Genomic DNA, 6,240 nt, shown 5'->3' with positions numbered 1-6,240 from the left:
ACTCGAGCGTCCCTCCAAGAGTTATCCAAGGCGCAGGTTACTTCCCTGACTGGAGGTAGAAGCGTATGAAACGGCTGATCGTCCACCCCGTGGCCGCGACAGAGAGGCATTCCAGCCAAAAGCTGAGCCCCCACCCCAACGCCATTCAAATAAAATGGCATGGGGAGATACGCCAGACCCGCGAGACATATTGAAGGACAAAGCAAAGCATTCAAGATCGATCTACGGATCACGAGGGCGCACCACTCTACGAGATGATAAACGTCACACCGGATACAGAAGCAAATCCGGCCGGGCTGAACACAGCGGGCAAGACCCATTCGAGCTGCGTCGCGATATAGCCCAATACAGAGGCGCCGCACACCCCTTATGCTTCACAGACGAAGTAATGGAACATCAATTCCTAGAAGGTTTCAAACCTGTAAACATTGAATCATACGACGACACTACAGACCCCGTGGTATGGATTGAGGACTTTCTCCTCCACATCCACATGGCCCGCGGTGATGACTTACATGCCATCAAGTACCTCCCACTAAAACTCAAAGGACCAGTGCGGCATTGGCTCAATAGCTTGCCAGCGGACTCCATTAGCTGTTGGAAAGATCTGGAAGCCGCATTCCTCGACAACTTTCAGGGCACTTATGTGCGACCACCAGACGCCGATGACTTGAGCCACATAATTCAGCAGCCAGAAGAGTCGGCCAGGCAATTCTGGACTCGGTTCCTTACAAAGAAAAATCAAATCGTCGACTGCCCGAATGCAGAGGCCTTAGCGGCCTTCAAGCACAACATCCGAGACGAGTGGCTAGCCCGGCACCTTGGTCAGGAAAAGCCGAAATCTATGGCAGCCCTCACGACGCTCATGACCCGCTTTTGTGCGGGAGAAGATAGCTGGTTGGCTCGCAGTAATAACATATCAAAGAACCATGGTACCTCAAACCAAGGACAGCAATAGCACGTCACGTCGCAACAAGCATAAGCGCCGCATTAACGACGAAAGTACTGAGGATACGGCAGTCAATGCCGGATTCAAAGGCTCGAAAACCGGTCAGCGGAAAAAGCCATTCAAGCAAAGTACGCCAGGTCCGTCCAGCTTGGACCGTATACTCGATTGCTCGTGTCAAATACACGGCACCCCAGACAAGCCAGCCAATCACACCAACAGGGATTGTTGGGTGTTCAAGCAGGCCGGCAAGTTAATTGCCGAAAACAAGGAAAAGGGGCCGCATAGCGATGATGAGGAAGAACCCCGGCAGCCGCACACTGGAGGACAGAAGAGGTTTCCCCCGCAAGTGCGGATGGTGAACATGATATACGCAGCCCACATCCCCAAGAGGGAGCGGAAGCGTGCGCTCAGGGACGTATATGCGTTGGAGCCAGTCGCCCCAAAGTTCAACCCTTGGTCCTCCTGTCTGATCACCTTCGATCGCAGGGACCACCCCACTAGTATCCGTCATGGAGGATTCGCCGCACTGGTCCTAGACCCAATCATCGACGGATTTCACCTCAATCGAGTCCTTATGGATGGCGGCAGCAGCCTGAACCTGCTTTATCAGGACACCGTGCGCAAAATGGGTATAAACCCCTCAAGGATCAAACCCATAAAAACGACCTTTAAGGGCGTCATTCCAAGCGTAGAGGCCCACTGCACAGGCTCAATTACACTGGAAGTGGTCTTCGGATCCCCGGATAACTTCCGAAGCGAAGAGTTAATCTTCGATATAGTCCCGTTCCGCAGTGGTTATCACACGCTGCTCGGACGAACCGCATTTGCTAGATTCAATGCGGTACCACATTATGCATACCTCAAGCTCAAAATGCCAGGACCTCGCGGAGTTATCACAGTCAATGGAAACACAGAGCGCTCTCTCCGAACAAAGGAGCACACCGCGGCCCTTGTAGCCGAAGCGCAAAGCAGCCTCTCAAGGCAATCTACTAGTTTGGCGTTTCAAAGCCCGGACACCTTCAAGCGCGCTTGGGGCAATCAGCAGACAGACCGCCTGGCGTGATCTGAGCTCGTGTAGCAATACGGCGGCCACCCCAACCCCATCCCAACGGCAATATTCGTGCCGCAAGTACATAATTACGCATTAAAAATACCATGGGCATAGATGGGGAGGGGGCGGCACAACTGAGGCACGCCCCAAAATGCGGCCTAAACCGCACTAGGGGCTTCCCGTTTGGTTATTTTTTTTCTTCTTTCAGGACTTTAATCTCTGGAAACACTGTCCGGCCGCTCTACTACTGAACACATGATACAACAACCAAGGAGGCAGACAACTACGGAATTCCCAGGTGGATTGCAGATTTCATATCATTCCTTAGCTCGCCCTTGGAAGGGACATAATCCTACTCTTTTGCTTATTGCACTATCTGTATCACTCTGCTTTAATGCAATTTTTCAATATACAATGCATGACATTACGACTATTATTGCACTTTTGTTATATACATATATCTATGTGCTCATTAACGACGCGTTGCAACCGTACACTCTGGTACGGCCGATGCACCAGGGGCTTACGTACCCACAATATGGTGTGAAAAGTCCGAACACTTTCACAAGTGCGGCACCCCGAACTTATAGCATTATATGCATCAGCTCCGAATCATGTCTTTGGTCAAATGTTGGGTTTGCCTGGCTCCTATGTTTTGGTACCTTACGTTCCGCTCTATCGGCTAAGGTAGCGCTAGGAGAACTACTGTGATTGTGCCCTAGTTCTGCCGGGCCGAGCACCTCAGTAGAGAAAGCTAAAACTGACTGTCATGATAAGGCGAGAGACTGGTCGCTGTTTGGCGAGGTTTTTCGAGTCCCTAAAGACTTATGCCGCTTAGGGCGAGGGGCCGGCTCCGTCCGGCTTATAGGCGTGTATCGCGCCCCGAATTCGGCCTTCCGAATACCAGGGGCTTCGCCGAAATTTAAAATTATAGAATTCTATGGCTAAGTGAGAGTGATAAAGAATTATTAGTTCGGTTGCCTTGTTCGTTGTGCTGAGCACCTCCCTCGAAGGACCCAAACATGGGAACAAGAGTGCTTAGGTTTATCCCGAACACCCCAGCACTTGTGGCATGGGGGCAGAAGCCGAGGACTAGCCATCTCTCAGATTGGATAAACAGCCAAACAGAAGGTAATATTTTAAATTCACACAAGCGTTGCATAGCGCGTATGAAACAAGTTTTCATCACACAGGATAAAAAACAAGCAAGTCTCATTCAAATATTACATTTTGCGAACACTCATCCACGATAAGACAGGCACCCGGCAGAACACCCTCGTAGTACATCTCGGGGTGGCAGTGCTCCTTTCCCTCCGGCGGCCCCTCCTTGATCAGCTTCACGGCGTCTAGCTTGACCCACTGCGTTTTGACACGATCGAAAGCCCGGCGTGCTCCTTCAATGCAGAAGGATCGCTTGATGACCTCCAGCCGTGGGCGGGCATCCACAAGCCGCCTCACCGGGCCGAAGAATCTGCTCGGAAGGGCATCGCCAGGACACAACCGGACTATGAATCCCCTCATGGCCTGATCGGCCGCCTTATGTAGCTCGGCCATCTGCTTCAGCTGGTCGCTCATTGGCACCGGATGTTCGGCCTCAGCATACTGAGACCAGAACAGCTTCTCCGTCGAGCTTCCGTCCTCGGCCTGGTAGAATAGTGCGGCATCGGACACACTGCGGGGCAAATCTGCGAATGCTCCTGAAGAGCTCTGGATTCAGGTAAGTAATCGGTAATTCACCTTTACAGGCTTGCTTTGCATATAGAAAGCCTTACCCGCCGATATCTTCTTCATCACGTCGATCTCCTGAAGGGCCTTCTGGGCCTCGTCCTTGGCACTCTTCGCGCTCTCACGGGCCGCGGCAAGCTCAGACTCTCGTGTCTTCAAGTCAAGCTCCAACGCCTCGTGCTTCGTCACGAGAGCCTAGAGCTCTTGCTGCACCCCGCCCACACGAGCCTTGTGCCTCTCTTGCTCGGTGCGCTCCTTGGCCACTGTATCTTCGGCCTTGGTCAGCGCTTGCCTGAGGGTCGCCACCTCGGTCGTGGCCCCTGGCAAACATACAAAGATCCTGTGATTTAGCAATCGCGTCCTTTTTCCCATCTATAGACGAGGGTATTACTTACCCTTGTTCTCCTCGAGCTGCCTCTTAGCAAGGCCGAGCTCTTTCTGGGACCCCTTGAGGGCCTCCTTCAGTACGGCGACCTCCGCAGTTAGTGCGGCGGACGCCAGCAGCGAAGCCTGCATATGCATATCAACATACTTATATTAGACTCCTGCGATATTATTTGATCATCTGTTCGGCTTTTCTTTGTGAACACCGAACAAAGCATCAGGGGCTACTATCTATGCGGTAATACTTCTACTACATTTTAAAACACTTACCTCGAAGCCTGTTAGAAGGCTAGTACAGGCTTCAGTCAATCCGCTCTTGGCGGACTGAACCTTCTGGATCACCGCACTCATGATACTGCGGTGCTCCTCCTCGATGGAAACGCTGTGAAGCGCTTCCAACATATTGTCCAGCGCCTCTGGATGGACAGAGGTCACCGGCACAGGCGTTTCACCCCCTTAGAAGGGGACCGCCTGCCCGAGCTCAGAACTGTTGGAGGGTCCGGCGCGGTGTTCGGCTGAGGGCCGAACTCGGAGCTCTCGGGCTCCCCGTCCCCTCGGCTCCCGGAGTCCAGAAGGTCGCCTTGAGGCGCCTCTGGGACTGTCCCCCCTCGATCTGGTGCCTCTTGAGACAGCACCTCGGTGTCGTCGGCTGGATGAGGGGAGGTGGTGGTCGGGACTAGATCGCTATCCATGTTCGACGAGCCCAGGGAGCCGTCCGGGGATACCTCGGTATTAGCTCGGGGCGGCCTGCACAATTGAGTTCGGCGTTAGGAAAAGCAATGCGACAAAGGAATCCTGGGTTACTTTGGTATCCGAATACTTACGATCTCCCCTGGGGCTTGGCCCTGGGCAACCACTCATCTTCACTCTCGTCGGCGGCGGTAGAGCTGTCCGGAAGGAGCGTCCTGCCCTTCTTGGACCCTCCAGCCTCCCCAGTTGGGGCGGCCTTCCTTTTCTTGTCTCCCCCAGTCGATGGGGGAGCCTCTTCTTCCTCTTCCTCGTCTTCAGGGGAAGAGTGCGCTGCAGAGTCATCAAACGGTGAGTCCGACGACGCCTGGCGTCGGGAACTCTTTCGAGCTCCCTTGGCCTTCTTGGTCTTCTCCGGCACCTTGTAAGGGGCCGGAGTCAACATCTTCGCTAGAAGGGGGTCTGCAGGGCCTTCGGGCAAGGGAGCCGGACAGTCGATTTGTCCGGCCATCTTCTGCCAGTCCTGTTAATGGCACGGGAGTTTAGATCCTGCATAGAGCCAATCTATATAGAAAACAAATATCCTGTAAAAGGTGAAACAACTTACCGCACTGGCGTGGCACTTCGCGTTGAATCCCCGATCCTCAGTAATGGGGGGAGGGACCGCGACGCCCTTGAACAACACCCTCCAGGCATCTTCATGAGTCGTGTCGAAGAGCCTGTTCAGAGTTCGATGCTGCGCCGGATTGAATTCCCACAAGGTAAACTCCCGTTGTTGGCACGGGAGTATCCAACGGACGAGCATAACCTGGACTATGTTGACAAGCTTGAGCTTTTTATGCATCATGTTCTGAATACATGACTGGAGTCCGGTCAGCTCTTTTGAATTACCCCAGGACAGGCCCTTCTCTTTCCAGGAGGTGAGCCGCATGGGGATGCCAGATCAGAACTCGGGGGCCGCTACCGATTGCCACCCCTTTATGGTGTCCACGAAGGTACCCTCGAGCCATGTGATGTTGGGCATCTTGCCCACCATGGCGCCTCCGCACTCCGCCTATTGGCCGCTCACTACCTTCGGCTTGACATTGAAGGTCTTCAGCCATAAGCCGAAGTGGGGCCTGATGCGGAGGAAGGCCTCGCACACGACGATAAACACCGAGATGTTGAGGATGAAGTTCGGGGCCAGATCATGGAAATCCAGGCCGTAGTAAAACATGAGCCCCCGGACGAAGGGATGGAGAGGGAATCCCAGTCCGCAGAGGAAATGGGTGAGGAATACCACCCTCTCATGGGGCTCGGGGGTGGGGATGACTTGTCCCTCATCTGGGAGCCGGTGCGCGATATCGTCGGGCAGGTATCTGGCTCTCCTTAGTTTCTTGACGTCTCCCTCCGTGACGGAGGAGACCATCCACTTGCCTCCCGCTCCGGTCATGGTTGGAGAAGG

Source organism: Triticum urartu, chromosome 1A (assembly GCF_056163025.1).
Source record: "Triticum urartu cultivar PI428250 chromosome 1A, HENAU_Tu73, whole genome shotgun sequence".
Lineage (NCBI taxonomy): Eukaryota > Viridiplantae > Streptophyta > Magnoliopsida > Poales > Poaceae > Triticum > Triticum urartu.
Note: the sequence above shows the minus strand (reverse complement) of the source record.